This window comes from Mchenga conophoros, linkage group LG16 (assembly GCF_057382185.1).
Source record: "Mchenga conophoros isolate Kocher_MC1m ecotype Shallow Benthic linkage group LG16, M_conophoros_male_GT1.1, whole genome shotgun sequence".
Lineage (NCBI taxonomy): Eukaryota > Metazoa > Chordata > Actinopteri > Cichliformes > Cichlidae > Mchenga > Mchenga conophoros.
In genome coordinates this window covers 36,517,580-36,534,704 of record NC_140541.1, presented here as the reverse complement: position 1 = coordinate 36,534,704, position 17,125 = coordinate 36,517,580, and the positions used below count along the sequence as shown (strand labels likewise).

At 42.2% G+C, this 17,125-nt stretch overlaps 1 protein-coding gene across 2 annotated transcripts in view; it reads left to right on the top strand.

Annotated features, from left to right (window-relative positions):
- The window catches only part of ramp1 (receptor activity modifying protein 1), a 71,298-nt gene that overhangs the window by 39,618 nt on the left and 14,555 nt on the right, over positions 1–17,125 (top strand). The window lies entirely within an intron of this gene.

Sequence of the window (17,125 nt, the reverse complement as noted above, 5' to 3'; positions counted from 1 at the left end):
TGGCATCTTAGAAATAGAATTTAGTTTAACAACGGAAAAACTTTTCAAACAATTAGATCTCGAATAACATTTGAGTACGTGTCTGATGCTGCATTTTTTTTTTCTTTTTTTTCTAAGTGACATCAGAAACAGCAGCATGTGACATCACGTGATGGCGGAGCTTCAGTTCATCCTTTGTCATCCTTTTTTTTTTTTTTTTTTTTTTTTTTAATAGGACAGGGGGAAAGAATGAAAGAAAGAGGGGGAGAGGAAGAAAGAAAACCAAAGGGGAGAAGAGACGGTGAGAAGGGGGGGAAGAGAGAAAAAAAACAAAACAAAAAAACAAAAAAAAAACTCCTGGGTCACCTGTATGGAGAGAAAGAAAAACAAAAAAAACAGGGGAGACAGCAAACAACAAAGAGCAACATAATAATAATAAAAAAAAAAAGCACCATCACAATAAACTAGCTAGTCATAGATATCAATAGTTACTAAATAATAAACGATATTGTGCAGCACGCAAGATAGACAGCGCACAGTGTGCTTTGAGGCAGCAGCCAAGAAAGCTGTAGTCCGCATCTGTGAATACCCATGCATGCTTGCATTCCAAAGGTTTCTCCATGTAATGATCTGCTAGAGAGTGTGGGGAGCCACAGCCCTGTCCTCTATGGTATCAAGCAGGTATGGAGGAGATCAAAACTCCAGACATCCAGAGGCACCCAGAACACAAGAGACCAAGGAAGACCCACAGAGGGGCAGCCGCGCCACTGTCCCAGTAAGAGCTAAGGAGAGTCCCAGATGAGAGCTCATTCAGCAGCCGCGGAGCAGAAGCCAGGGGGAGTTGCAGTGACGCGCCCGTGAGCTCCGCCGGCAGCCAGCTGTGCCTGAGTGACCGAGCCCCAGGCCGAGAGGCCGGGGGCACCCCACCTCCAAAGTGGCCCGAGCGAGCCCCAATAAGCGGCCGCCAAGGAGTGAGCCGGTGTGTACCCGGACGCCCACCCCCAGATACAAAGAACCACCAACGCACCGATACCTGAGGGAGTCCGCCACCGGCAGGGGAAGTGGTGGTGGGTGGAGATAGGCCTCCAAACCTTGGAGGGCCCGAGATGTCCCCAGAGAGGTGGCGTCTGATACCCAACCTGACATATAGACACAGACATACAGGCACACACAGACACAAACATCCATTCCCACCCTCATGCTCTCATATGTACTTCACACTCAACCGACGTGGAGACAGACATAAAGGGACGCTGTATACACGATCACACTCCCCAAGCGTACTCTACTAACCGGGTCTAGGTACCCTTGCCCCTGGAGGGGGGAACTGCACCCAGACCCAGGTGGTGTTACCCTTTTCCCTGCGGTGGGGAGAGGCAGACCGCCCCGACTCCGCAGCAGCAGGGAGGCCCCAGACCGCAGTCGGATGGCCCACTCCTCCTAGCCCCCCCGCTCCAGTAGGCCGCAGAGAATGGGGGTGAGAGAAGACTCCAAACCTCCCTCCACCCGCTCATTGTAGTGTTGATGCATGTGTGTTCTAAGGTGCATTTAAAACCCAGGAGGGCATGGAGCTACCTGCCAGAGAGCAGCAGGTAAGCGCATAGTCCCTCCTGCTAGCCCTCAATGTCTACATGTATTTAAAATTGAGAGGTGGGCAACGACGCCAGGGGTGAGGCGTACACCCTGATGGTAACTTGGACTCCGTGTATCGTGCCCACCCCCAAGATCCTATATGTATGTGTAATGAGGGTGTGAGTAATGTGAATGTCTAAGTTGTGGGATAAAATTGAGGCAGAGGCAGCCAGAAGGGGACAGAGGGGGGGGGTAGCCTCCTCTGCATCCTGGTGACATACCCCTACTCCAAGGCCCTGCATCTGTGGGTGGTTGTGGTGGAGCAGGAGGAGGGAGGCAGCTGGAGATGGGGAGGGAAGGAAGGGAGGGGCAGGTGACCCCTCCCTGGGGCCAGCTCCCCCGCTGACCCCAGTAGGCACTCCCACACTCCGCGACCCGCCAGGGAAAGGGGGGCCCAGGCCCATCCAGACCGGGGCCCAGCGGAGCAGCGCCCCCCGGCCCCACAGAGCCCGGGACAGTCCACCCAACCCCACCACAGAGAAAACTGCACCCACCCCACCATCCACTCGTCTTCCAGACTACATGAGACAATAGACGCCCAGGCTGAGATCTTCCTCCACCTCTCCTGTATCTCCCCCTCCTGCAGAGAGTTCCTGAGGGGAAGAAAGCTCCTGCAAGGTGTAACAATCTCCCCCACCGGTTGAAGAGCCCCACAGGCGACTCGACACGCCGGCGGCACCCTGCGCCAGGGATGGGCTCCCATGCACCCACCCGCCCACAACCCCGGCAACACACAAACCAGGACCCAAGGCCCCGAGGCCCAGCCAGGGCCCCGGCCCAGAGATGGAGCGCCCCCAGACCCTCACGCCCATCCCGGACCGACCCAGGGGCAGACAGGCTACCAGGTCAGTAACCCACGTCCATCACCACAGACCCTCCCCTAGCCCCGCTGCACGCAGCCACGAGGAAATGGTCAGAAAAAGGCCCCCAACCGGACATGACCGCTACCCCGGGTTGAGCCCCCCAAGGAAGATGCCTCCGGGGAACCCCCCGACGCCCTAAGCCTGTCCCTGCCCCCACACCAATCACAACATTGAAGGCGGGACCAAACTATGACCCCCCACCCCCACTAGGTGATGGAGCCGATCAAAGGAGCCCAGAGCAATTGATCTGATGTGGTGGCCGAGGCTGTATCAAAACTAATGTAATCTAATAGATAATTTCTATATTGGTTAGAATTAAGATTGTTTTTATTTTTCCAGTTCATGAGGACAGTTTTCTTGGCTATGCATAGGGCAGTGAAAACCATATGGGCTAAATTGTTTTCTGAGGTGACATTATCTAAGCTGCCCAACAAACACACTAAGGGGGAAGTTGGAATGTTACATTTCAGACACTTTGATAAGTCTTCACATATCTCGTGCCAAAACTTCTGCACTGGTGGACAGAACCAAAGAGCGTGAATGTAATTGTCTGGTGTATTGTTTTGACAGTGTGAGCAGTTGTTGGAAGATGTAAAGCCCATCTTGAACATCCGATGACCTGTATAGTGCACTCTATGTAGTATTTTGTATTGTATTAATTGCAGACTGGGATTTTTAATCAATTTAAAAGTTTTTAAGCATACCTGAGACCAGAAGTTTTGGTCTAAACTGACTGATAAATCTGCTTCCCACTTTGCAATAGGAAGGGATATTGATTCATCTAATTTAGAGAATGTTCTATATATTTTAGATAATAATTTGGGGGATTTAAGAGTAAGGAAATGTGCCGCACTTGGTGATATTTGTAATTCAACTTGACTGAGGTTAAATTTCTTTTTTATTATGGATTTAATTTGTTGATATTCTAAAAATTTTTTCTTGTTGATCCCATATTGTGCAACTAGTCTGTCGAATGGGATCAATTCTGTTCCCTCCAATATATGTTCTAAGTATTTAATTCCTTTACAACTCCATTCTGGGAAGTTAATCATATTATTGTTTTGTAATATGTCAGGGTTATTCCAGATAGGAGTACGTTTGCATGGGATTAGTGAAGACTCCGTTATTTTTAGATACTCCCACCATGCTGTCAGAGAGAAGCTGATGTTGATACTTTTAAAGCATTCATGTTTTTTGATGTTTGAGCTAATAAATGGTAGGTCTGAAATCTCTAGATCCTTGCATAGTGCCTGTTCAACATCTAGCCAAGGTTCATCTAGGAAGGTATGTTTTGACCATTCTGAGATGAACTGAAGCCTGTTGGCTAAGAAGTATTGGTGAAAATTAGGCAGATCTAATCCTCCTCTATCCTTGGTACTTTGTAGCGTTTTTAAGCTGATGCGCGGGGGTTTATCTTTCCAAAGGAATTTGGAAATATATGAATCCAGAGATCTGAACCAATCTTGTGATGGTTTGTTAGGGATCATCAAAAATAAGTAATTTATTTTTGGCAAGATCATCATTTTTATAGTGGCGACCCTTCCCATGAGTGATATGGGTAAAGATTTCCATCTAGTCAGATCGCCTTGGGATGTGGTTTAGTTTAGTTAAGTCTGAAAGCTTAGGAGAAACATTAATACCTAAATATTTAATATTTCCGGATTGCAGTGGGGCAGAGGAAGAATTATGGAAGGAGCAGTTAATGGGGAGAACTGTAGATTTTGGCCAGTTAATTGAATAATCTGAAACTCTTGAAAACCAGTTTATTAGAGTAATTACCTCAGAGAGGTTGGTTTGTGTGTTTTGCAGAAAAAGCAACACATCATCCGCATAGAGACTGATTTTATGTTCTATGTTCTTACATTTTATGCCCTTAATTGTTGTAGCCTGTCTAAATGCTGCTGCTAGAGGTTCGATAAAAATTGCAAAAAGTGAAGGGGAGAGTGGGCATCCCTGTCTGGTGCCCCTCAGGAGACAGAAGCTGGGGGATGTCTGGTCATTTGTTCTGATACGAGCTGTTGGGGAATTGTATAATATTCTTATCCAGTTTATAAAAGAGTTTCCGAAACCAAATTTGTGTAAAGTTGCAAATAAAAATTTCCAGTTAACTCTGTCAAATGCTTTTTCTGCATCTAGGGATAATATTATGGTTTCAATGTTTTTATTGTATGAGTAGTCTATTAAATTAAGTAATCTACGAGTGTTTGTTGAGGAGTGCCGACCTTTTATGAAACCAGTTTGGTCAGGGTGAATTAAGAGGGGGGTTATTTTCTCTAATCTCTTTGAGAGAGCTTTGCAGATTATTTTAAGGTCTACATTTAAAAGAGAAATTGGACGATAGCTTGAGGGAAATAAAGGGTCTTTGCCTGGTTTTAGCAGGAGACTAATGTTGGCAGAGTTCATATTTGGTGGTAATCTGCCATTTTCCTCGATTTCCTGCAACATGCTGTGGAATACTGGTGCCAGAATTGTCCAGAATTCTTTGTAGAATTCTGCAGGGAAGCCGTCTGGACCTGGAGCCTTATTATTGGGCATACTTATCAGGGCTTCCTGGAACTCACTTGGTGTCAGTGGCGAATCCAGTTCCATTGCTTGACTGTCTAGTAATTTTGGGAGATTTACGTTGTCAAGAAACCGATCCATTTCATTTTTAGATGGGTTTATTTGTGGTGAGTATAAAGTTTCATAGAAATCCCTAAAAATGTTGTTTATTCTTCCAGGGTCATATATTGTGTTCCCTGATAAATCTTTAGCAGCACATATAGTTGTTTTTTCTTTATTTATTTTTAGCTGGTTAGCTAGAAATCGACCTGATTTGTTACTGTGTTCAAAATTCTGCAAGCGAAGTCCTTGTATAAGGAATTGTGTTTTTTTATTAATAGTTTCATTTAATTCTAGTTTTGTTTTGCATATTTTGTTCAATGTTTCCTGATCTTGGTCGCACGCGTAGGCTTCTTCTAGTGATTTGATGGTTTTTTCTAATTCCTGAATGTTTTTGTTTTCTTCTTTCTTTTTGTGTGATGAGAAAGAAATTATTTTACCTCTCATCACAGCTTTTCCTGCTTCCCATAGAACAGACGCAGATATTCCGGGAGTGTCATTAAAGTCTAAGTATGAAGTGCATTCCTTTTTAAAATATTTAATAAAGTCTTCATCTTTAAGCAGTGATGTATTAAATCTCCAGTTTTTACTTGGCGTAGTATTATTCTTAGAGATGGCACGATACCACTTTTTTATGTCCGATACCGATACCGATATCATAAATTTGGATATCTGCCGATACTGATATGAATCCGATATAGTGTTTTTTAATCAACAAAACTGTTTTTTTAAATATCTTGCTGCATTTTGCAAGTCTGCAAGTTCATACTCAAGTTTAAAACAACAACTACACTAAAGCTATTCTGTTATACCTGTATACAAAAAAAATATTTCATAGTTCAGCAATACTGATCAATCTAATAAACTTAGACCTACACCATCCTCCCTATTCTGGTATTTTAAAGAGTACTTAGCAGAAATATTAAGCAACCTAACTAATAGGGTTCCAACTCCCAGCAACAACAAAAATAAATAAATAAAAAATAGGGAACCACCCCTCACGCTCCACCTCATGATGCTTAATCGACGTAATCAACCTTAATTTGATGCAGTGTGAAAAAAAATGCACAGAAATCAATTATTTTTCAAGAAATATTAAATAGATTCAACATCTTTCTTCAACAAAATTGCAGACTGCACAGATGGTACCTTCCCAAAGGAAAAAGTACTATAGCTTACTAGGGTATATATATTAGACTTAACAGTCACTATATACAGTAATTGACTTCTATTCATTTTACATCAAATTAAAACTTTGTGTGTCAGATAATTATTTATTAAAAGCTAGACATTTTAAATGAGAATAAGAAAGAAAAGTATGTCTTTGTGCCCACTTTTCCCTGTTAATGCCCTATCGGCCCCCCTGGCTAAACTTTGCTAGATCCGCCCCTGCACAGTTACCAGCGTCAGCTACGTAGAAAAAGATCCTCGAGTAGAAAGTAATATTAAATAAATTCTAACAACAGCTTATCAAGCTTAAACGTGCTGCTGTTGTTCAGCCGCTGGTTTCCTCTTTCTGGTGCAAAGTGGGCCAAAAACAAAGACGGACTCGTGACAGAAAAGCCGATCAGCTGATCATTTAAGCAGTTTCACGATTGAAGTAGCAGCCGGAGAGCGAGAGGCAGTCGCTCGTTAAACATTCAGAGATGGACTTACACACTTGCTTTACTTCTCTCGGGGATAACTTTGTCGGAGATGAAATGCCAGGTTGCTAGCGAAGCTCCAAATGCTATCCAGACCACAGGTCCCGCATGCCACAGCCGCTCTATCACGTGATGCATACTGCTCCGACATGCTAACGTTCTGAGGTGAGTTACGGCGTGTTGCAAGTTTTGTGAGGTGCTTTCGTGATATTTAATGGATCGGATTACATTTTTTATTTTTCTCCGATATCCGATCGGTGGACTGCCAATTGCGCTGAGTTCCTGCTGTGTTGAGCCTATCCATTTCTTCATTTAGTCCAAGGTTGAGGTCACCGCCAAGAATGAGTGCGCAATCGAGGTGTTCAGAGAGTGCACTAAAAAATCCGTGGAAGAATGAGGGTTCATCAACATTTGGACCATATATACTTACAATACATAGTTTTTTGTTCAATATTGATAGTTTAATAATTAGAAATCTACCCTCTGGATCTATAACTGTATCGAGTACTGTAAAATTAACATTTTTATGTATTAAAATTGCTACTCCCCGTTGTCTAGAATTATAACAGGCTGCAAACACGTTAGGAAACTCAGGTGTTTTAAGTTCGTTTAAACCTGTGACAGGTCTGTGAGTTTCTTGTAATAAAACAACATCTGCCTGTAGTTTTTTAAGCTGGTTAAATATCTTTAACCTCTTTCCTCTGGTGCCAGCTCCATTTATATTCCATGTGACAAGCCTCAGAATGCCCATAATTGTGTGTGTATGTCTAATGATGTACGCTGGGTGTTTCGTTTAGACAGGTGGAGAGAGTGTGGAAACATCCCTTGTTTGTAAATAGAAAGAGAGAGAGAGGAAAAAGAAAGTGTGGTGAGAGGCTCCATAAGTCTGACTATGTGTGAATATTCACTAATATGAACAAGCGTGGCTTGCTTATGTGTCCTGCAAGTCTGTGCGTGCTGTGAGGCTGTTGTGAATGTGCTGCCGTTGAGCGGATGTGTTTGCGTGATCGTGGTGTGAAAATATGGAGAAATAGAGGGTGTTGTTTGTAGGTGAGTGGGGAAGTAGGTGACCACAGCAGTGAAAGACAAGAGAAAGAAAGAAACCACATGAACTGTGAGCGACAACAAAAAAAAAGAGACGAAACGGAAACATTCCAATTAAAGCAATGACAGAGGGTGACGGTGTTATATCTGCTATGACATCATATTGATATTACTAGGTTAAACTCATGTTAAAGGAGAGAGTGTGAATGAATAAGAAAAGAGTGTAGCGGGTTCTTATCTGGAGTGCAGTCAGTATAACCACGGTGTGGTGCCGGGGTCGCGGTACAGCTGTCCGTCCACGTAGAGCCGGTCCACAGCGATGACAGCACGGGAGCCTTTCTGGATAAAGCTACGTCGAACTGGGAACAGGACCTTGCGTCGTTCCAGGATCTCTTTGGGGAACTGGTCGTTCACGCTGAAGTCCGTTCCTTTCAGCTCTCTGCCGCGACTCTTCACCTGTTCCTTTTGTTTGAATTGGCTGAATTTGGCCACGATAGGCCGTGGTCTCCCAGTCCGCGACTGAACGCCCCCCAAGCGATGTACTCTATCGAAGTCGATGTCCTCCGGCAGCTTCAGGTGGATTTTGATGAAGCTTTTCACCGTTGCCTCCGCATCCTCTCCGGTAGATTCTGGAATACCAGAGAACACAAGATTATCTCTCATGCTACGGGCTTGTAGATCGATAACGGACTCTTTTATTTTTTTATTTTCAATGTTTAGCTGGGTCACGTTATTGGTGAGAGATTTGACCGACTCCCGTAGCGTGGTATTTTCAGCGGCAAGCGTTTCCACCTGCCGCTGGCTGAATTCCAGGGATTCTCTCAGAGATTTAAATTCCCGGTGTAAAATCTCCACCAGGGACAGCCTCGCATCGAAACTGGACAATCGCTTGTCGATTGACTCCAGGATGTCTGCGATGTCTTTGCCGGCAGGCGATGTTGTACCGGGGGATTCTGCCGGGCGAGATCTCTTCGATGACGGCGTCTCAATTTTGGTCGGGGAGGATGTACTCTGGGCCTTCTTCATGACTAAATCTTGAAAACAGCGGTCGATGTAATCTTGGAGAGCGTCTAAACTCTCCCCGTTGTCCTCCAGGGTGTTAGAGATGATAGAACAGATGTTGTTAGTTATATGACAATCGATTAGTATATTTGGTAATATTGAAGCTTGAAAAACCTTTGTTAAACTCTAAGCTACCATTTGCTTTTTTTTTCCCCGCCAATTCTCCGGCGTCTGACGTCACCTACAACATGGGTCGCTTACCTTACTCGTCACTTCCGTCACTTACCGATGCTGCATTTTCATTTGCACTTGCACGACATGTGAGAAGACTGTGCCAGGACGCTATAAGTAGTTTTTTATTAAAATAATAAACTAAACACATCCAGGAACATGTTCAGTACTGTGCAAACGTCTTGAAAAATCCCTCATTTCATTAGATTTTGCTTCCAAGGAGCCAGACTTTCTTCTGATGGTCTTGAGTAATAGTTCTCCAGGATTTGTGAAGGAGTTTTGGACATATAAAAAGTATAAATGTGGTCACAGCAAATATTTACTGACCTTATATTCCATGTGTTTGCAAATGTTTCAATAAATCGCTGCACCTATTGGCCACTTTTCTAGCAAAGTTTAGAGAAATGCGTGGTGACTTTTATGCAGTGCTGTATGTTTATATATTCAGATAAATGTTAGTTTAACCCTTCTGCAGGGTCTTTTTAGTGATATCACTGCTTTCCAAGGTCCTAGCAATAAATTTGGTCAAATTTATCTGGATGTAGAAGTCATTAAACCGTAGGGTTTAAGTGCGTGCATTATCAAAGTTCTCAGGGAGACTTAAAAACCAGATAAAAAAGCATGTAATTATCAAACTTTTCTTCTGTTTTTCAAAAGGTTTGCTCTGTCGTGATTAAATGTGCATAACTTTTCCTTCAAGGGTAAACGCAGGGTTTATTTGCCAGTAATGATTTATGTGTTATATCATGTCAGCATTTAATTTAAGTTAAAAAATAACCTTATTTCTTTAATCTGTAGACCTTGTTCCACATACTCGAGAACCATGATGTGTTTAGTAGACTATCTGAGCTCATTTAAACATCCTCATCTTGCTGCTCTACAAGAAATACACTTCAAAGGTTACTTCCACACATGCAGTTTATCAGTTCATCGACGCTTGTGTACAAATACTGGACAACTTTGTAAATCCCAAATAAAAAAAGGTTTTATCAAATGTATGTAGTATTTAATTTCTCCATAATTTATATATATTTTTTGGTCTGAAACAAAACAGGAAGCGGGAAAAGAAAAAAAGGAAAAAGAAAAAAAAGGGAATGACGGACCGAAATGTCAAAAACGGTCCAGCTGAGTAAGAAAGGTCAAATATCAGGACAGTCGCTCCCCTTCGAGGAAGTGCTGCGTTCGGGCAAAGATTCCTCTGGAGAGCTCTAATTCAGTTCCAATGACATTTTGTCTGTGTGTGTGTGTGTGTGTGTGTGTTTGTGTGTGTGTGTGTGTGTGTGTGTGTGTGTGTGTAGGGGCAGTTGCATGGGGCTCCTTCCTACCACTCAGTGTGCCTCAGCTGTTAAAAGTAGTAACGTTCCTCAGCTATCTTGTCTCACTTCTGTCCTCTGCTGTCACAACTATCACATCAGCCGGGGTTTATACGCGGCTCCCACCGCATCGAATACTTAACACTGTCCTTATGTTCACTGCAGCATACATTATTAAATGCCTCTGCGTATTTTCCTCACAATACTTCTATTAGATGTCTGAAGCTTTCGCACAGGAAAAAAAAGGCTCAAAGGCCGCCTAACTGACTTTGCATGCCCATCTATTTCTGCATTACGGCATAAATTTAATTAAATACAGTATTTCATCTTTATTTTATCTTTACAGCTATCTCCTCTTTCATCTGCTGGAAAGGGGAACAGCTTCTTTTTTTTATCCCTCATAACTACAGTCAAATGTTTTTCTATTTCCTTCATTCCCCTGCTTCTTCCACAATCCCTTCTGCTCCATATTTTAATGTGTTTTCCGTTGCTCCCTATCATCCCTTTTCCCCTCTGCTGTATTATTTCCCTCTGCAAAGTTGCTAATGCTATATTGCACGTCCTCTTTTGGTTAAGTAACATCTCAAATACATTTGGTATCCCCGAGTCCCTCGTGCAGCTATTTTTGTGTCACAGCACTATTTGTTCCCCTGTCGAGAGAGTGTGCTGTAACGTCCCCCATCTCGTCCAGAGTGACGCCCTGCGCAGATACCGCATCATTGCTCAATAACACACCATAAATTAGAGACATTTTGAGGCTGGTGGAGGAAACAGGTGCATTGCACGATCCATTGCACCGATATGAGTTTGACTCGCAGGTGACGGCACTAATCACCGAGCTGCTGTAAAGCTCATCAGCAGAAAATCCAGTCACATCTTTGCATTCCTGATCGGTCTGCAGTGTGTGAGATGCAGCCGTCACCGTGTGATCATTTTAAATAAGATGACCTCCTGACACAAGACTTTTTAGGGAGGTGTGCTTAAATAAGCGTATTTTCCACAGGAGCCAGTTTGAGTCTGTGAGAGTGACGATAACAACACTGCCACAGAGCCAATCAGCAAGAAAATGCTTTTGCAGCCTTTGCAAGAAAGAACGAGATAATTGAAATATCTGAGGCGCTCGCATGATGTGACCTTTACTTTTTTTTTCCCTCCAGCATCGTAGCGTTCAGATAAACCTTCTGCATGCATTTCAAGAGATTTTCCCGTGTACTAGAGATAAAACTACAAGTGTTATCTACATGCTGGCAAATCGTAAATATTTTACAGTTTTTGAATTAATGCTGTTAATGTTTAGCATCATTAATATTCTTTTTCTTCCTACCATCCATCTGCTGTGTTTCTTGGGTTAGTCAGCTAATCGTGACACGTTGATGCATTGCTGTGCTCAGTGTAGCTTAGCATAGCCCCCAGCGTGCACACACTCTCTTTCTTTCACTGTGCAGACATTTGTTCTGCAACACTCTGATAATTGATTTATTTTGCTAGAGTTGTCTAATCTCTCACAGCGTACGTCAGGGCCTGTGCTAATTTTTGACTATGCTGCATTCATGTGCAGCAGTTTAAATGTTGCCTCATAATTTGGATCTGCTCACCGTGTTTAATCGAATCTATAGCTCAAGTTTCACGAGTGAAATTCACGAGGTCAAATGTGAGCGTCGAGCCTGTGCACGGTAATGACGTTTAAATGTTAAGTGCAGGCTCAGTGAGTCCATTTAACATCCGCTGTCGAGCTTGTTTAGACACTTTCAGCATCGCTGCGCGAGGACAGGAAAAAGAACACAATCATCTCATCACTGCTGAAAGTTAAAAACACAAACAAAAAAACTGTAACGCCTCTTTGCCCCCAAAGAATTACAGCTTGCATAAAACAGAGCAAAGAATTGGAAAAGGAAAGTAGGCAACCTGGTTCCTCAGAGGCAGAGGAAAAGACGCCGATGCTTATTTGTACATCCAGAACGACAACAGGAAGATGCAAAAACAACAATGCGTTTTTAATGTCCCCACAACTAGAGGAAGTGTCAGCGGCACCGCCAGTTTATCAGCAGTGGGATCTTTAATTGAAACTAATCAACTTATTGTGCTACGTGATGCCCTGCTGTGGTTTTGTGCATGTCGCTGTCATGGTGGTTTTGTGGCAAACTGAAAAGCAGAATGCTGATGAAATGAATCATTTGGCCTGCCAGCACTCAGGTATGAATGAGACACTTAGCAGATGGAAAAAAATGACACGTCCACGATTGCAGATGGGAGGCTGATGGGAAGACAGACAACCAGCGGAAGACACGAATGATAACGTGTCACCATCCATGTTCAGTTTTTTCCATTTTCAAACACTTTGATGACACCACTTTAAAAATTTAGACACTAAAAGATTCTCTAAATGCTATAAACAACTGCAAAAAAAAAGCAAATCGTTCTGATTATTATTTGGAGTGCTCTGATAAATGAAACTACATATGTCATTGTTCTTTCTCTCATTAATCCTTGCACAAAAATCAAATTAAAGCTATGACAGCGTTTTATAATTATTCAGCCTGTGGCCCTGCTGGAGCTGCTTGTTGTGTCTCCACAGAAAACACTTACAGCAGTCCCATCATATGAGCTGCAATCAAAAGGCTCAGCATCTGTAAAAACTGAGAGCCATATCTGATTCAAATTTCGCCTCTTTGAGGTCATCTCTCGGTGTGCCACGGAACTGCTTCCAGCAGAGCTGCTATTTTTAGACCCCTCCATGGAAGTCTCATCCTGACCACCTACATGTCAGCATCTGTAATTTCACCACGGATCAAAACACTGATGCTGAGGATCGTCACTGGCGATGAGAGCTGGATCTCTGGCTTTCATCCAGAGACCAAACAGCTGTTTTTACAGGAGGAGGTCTGCAGTGTGCAGTAATAAAGATGTTGCATGAAATTGAGATTATAACTTGGAGCCTCTTCATTGTTTTTCCCACATTCATGACAGTATGCACAGTGGATTCGTCCCCTCAGGGTCGCACAGTTGTGCTGTATCAGCCACCTGGACTGTAGCTCATGCTGTCGCACGAGGGCAGCTTATGTTAGTCACAACTTTATCTTTCAATTGCCAGACTTTGCTTCCTGCAACTTTTTCTTCCTCCCTAAAATTAAACTCCAGTTTAAGGTCACGATGATCCAACATGCAAGTGGTGAGTATTTCACTTCCTGGCGGGAGAACTAAAACAGCTGTTCACAGATGCTCTACGAGAAAGCAGCTCACACTACTTGTAAGTGTTTGCTCTGATAACTCTTTAAAGCCAGATGTGCTCCAATTATCCCACACTGCTGCCCAGTCTGAGCCACGAAGGTTTATTCTGTTATTTTTCATATTTCACTTCCATCTCATTCAGCTGTGAAAGCTCTCGTTAAAGTTCTCATAGCTGTTAGAGCCCCGGAGCCTCTGTGAGGTCAGAGTACCACAGGCCCCTTAATAATACACATGACAGCGGTCACTGCCTACACAGAGGAGATGTGCAGCTACGAGGTCTTCACCTGTAAAGGCTGGACTGTAAGCTGCAGATTATACTCTGTGTATTTCACACCAAAGAGCCATTTAGTGGAGTTTGGTCTGTCACGTCCTAAACAATTTAATCAGAATGACGTGTTACTACGATGATAATAGGATTGTTATAAATTACTCAAGTGAAAACAGAAGAACTGTTTAATGTCACAAGGCAGACGACTCTTTATTAAACATCTATAACTTGGCATTGATCTTCTCAGCAGGCATGACAGAAGTGTTTTAATCCAAAGACCAGAGTGATTTTACAACACAGTTTAAGCAATTTACGTTTATTTGTCCTTTTGGAAATTTCACAACAATATAAGAAATGTAACTACAGCAATAAAGACACTAACAACAAGATTGTGTTGTTAGAAGCTGTATATGTCTATCCACATCACACTTTCTCAGTATAAACACTGTAATCGTTTTTTTATAAATGACATCTGAGTGCCATAACAGGTTTTCTAGAATGCTGGTTGTTGAATGCAAGCATCCCTCTCAGGATTAGCTGTTCATTTTTCTCAGTCCAAAACCAAATGAAGGAACCGTTTAAAGGCCTTTAGGCGGTAAATTAAAAAATACGAGTGTGTTTATCCTCTAAGCGTCTAAGTGCGAGAACAGTAAATGGTTTTGAGTGACAGCTGAGCAGGGAGGGTTAATTAATCACAACCTGAGGCAGACACCATGTGTTTGTTTACGAGCTTGCTGAAATGTAAGACAAAGTATGCGCCCATGCTGTTACACGAGGAGGACAGCATATTTCTTTTCTGTGTAGAAAACACAGAACATGTTGTTTATGATCAACCTGCAGTATTAAGTATTAATCTGTCGTCTGCAGTCTGTTTTTATCTCTTAATCTAAATCAACATATAAAGGGCCGTCTTTGAGCTCACCCTTGTTTTTTTAAACTGCGCATCTATGAATCCATCTGCAAGTACCATATAATTTCTGAGTGCTTTCATTTCCTTCAGCTAGGAATCAAGGAATCACCATGTAGCCTCCAGGCCTTGTCAAGTAAAGCATGATGAAGGTTTGGTTTTAGGGAGGCCGGTAAACTCTTGAACGTCACTGCTTACACAGCCCACAATTCATTATCCGTGTGGCTCACTGTCACAGTTAAACTGTATTTTCAGCCAAAACAGACACTTATCATCACGTTAAGACTAGCCTGAAGGCTTAAATGTAACTTGGCACTTTAAGCCAAACTGCTGTGTAAGTTTTTAAAGAAGAAAAATGTATCCTCCTGTCTACACCAGAAGTCATTGTTTTACCCACTCATCTGGTTTTGCTTTGAGTAGCAGACATTACTGAGCTAGTTCCATACTATATGGTGCTATGTTTAGTTGGGACTGAGCGACATTAGCAAACCAAATATGTTAAACAGTGATTCAGTTTATGATTGACTACAACTATTTAAATAGAATAAAGTGCTGAAGAAGCTAGGCAACTATTACTACTAAAACGGTTGTGGGTTCAAGCCCCATACCGGCCATAAAGTGTTTCGTGGCAGTTGTGAATTTTTCCAGTGATAATGTGATGAAATTAAATTCAGTAATAGTTGCTCAAAAACACAATCTGTACTAGAGTCACCTGCTAATTGGAAGGTCAGTGGTTTGATTGTCTCATCTGCATGTTTTCGCACAGATTTTAGACAAAGTGCTTCACAGTAAAGGTAAATAAATGTTGTATATATGAAATTTGTAGCAGAAAGCTCTTTGTACACTCAGCAAGCGTAGAGAAATGCCATAAAAGCATCAATCCAAATAATAAGTGTGACCCCAGTTGGTTTTTGTTTCAGCTTTTACTTGACTTCTAGTTATTCTTTATGCAGCTTGTCCTTTATGTTTAGTTTGCCCAGCGTTCCTTTGGATCAGTGTAGTCTGTTCCTGCAGCTTAGTTCCTGTTTTACTTTGAAAGTTTCTGTCTCTGGTGTTTTGCTTTGTTTTAATTCCTCCCCTGTGTTTGACAATATTGTTTGCATCCTTGCTTTTGCTGAGTATTTTTCATCACCTCACCTCATCGGGAAGTGGAGACAGGTGGGGAAAAAACAATGTGTATAGATATTTATACACATGTGTTTTTCCCATGTGTATAAATAGTGCTTCCCTCTGTCTTTGTCACAGTGTATGTTAATTTACCAAGATTTTTTTCATCCATGTACACCTGTCACTTTGGATTTTTTTTGCTTTGCTTTCATTTCACTTCACTTTCATTTAGAGTTTTATTTAGCAGTCTGCGTCCCGGATCCTGCATTTCGGATTTTGTGTATGTTTTGTGATAAAATGAGTAATAAACTGAATTCTAATCATGTTTAAAAAGAAAAAACATATATTTAATGAAAAAGCAAAACCTCGAAGGTAGTATCTAAACATGAATTAACACTAGTTTGAAAGTTTTAATATATGCTTCCACTTTAAAACCCTTTCAACCTTTACAAGAAGAAATAACAGGCTCATCCTCACATTCACTCTGGAAAGTCACCACAGTTTCCTGCTAATGCTAGCAATTTTTCAATCGATGTAACTGCCAAGTCTGAGCCAGTTTGCTGACTCAGACTCCTTCCTATGTTCCTCGTGTAGCAGCTTTCAGTGAGGACTAGGTTACATCATGGAAAAGTTCAATTAAATGCTTCGCAGTTCTAACCACGTCCTTCCTCTCTAATTGAAAGCCTAATATCCCTTTATTTGCTGTAAACATGTAAAGACATTTAAAGTGGTTCTTTCAGGCACTGCTGACATAAAACATGCCAGTGTTTGTGAATTAAGTCCCACTAACGTCTAATCAGTGACCAGATATAAGAAGCTGAGTCCGAATCATCCTGAGAAGTTTGGTTTTGTTGAGTGCATCTTTTCCTCTAAAAATACCAACAACTCGAGATAATTGCGTGCCTATAAATATTTATGGGGTCTATTAGATACGCTTTCGCTTTAGTCAGTCCATCTGCCAGCCTCAGTAGCACAAGACACTGAGGGCTGTGTCTGCTCATCGATCTACACCGTCTGTTGGGTTAGTCAGCTAATTGTAGCACATTATTACATTACTGCGCTCATTATGGAAGTAGCTTATTCTAGCTCCCGACACATGCACAGACACACTTCTCCAGCTTTAGTCCATAAACGCTCTGAAATCCACTTAAGCTTTGCTCTGTTTTAGTCTTGATTTGCTGTGAAAAGGAAATAATTAGAAATCCTCAAAGGTGAACTGATTTAAAGAATCCCAAAAGGCCAATTCTGGTGATTCATTAGAAATCATTATAGCCTGGATTCATGCTTTCATTACAGGTATTCATTTT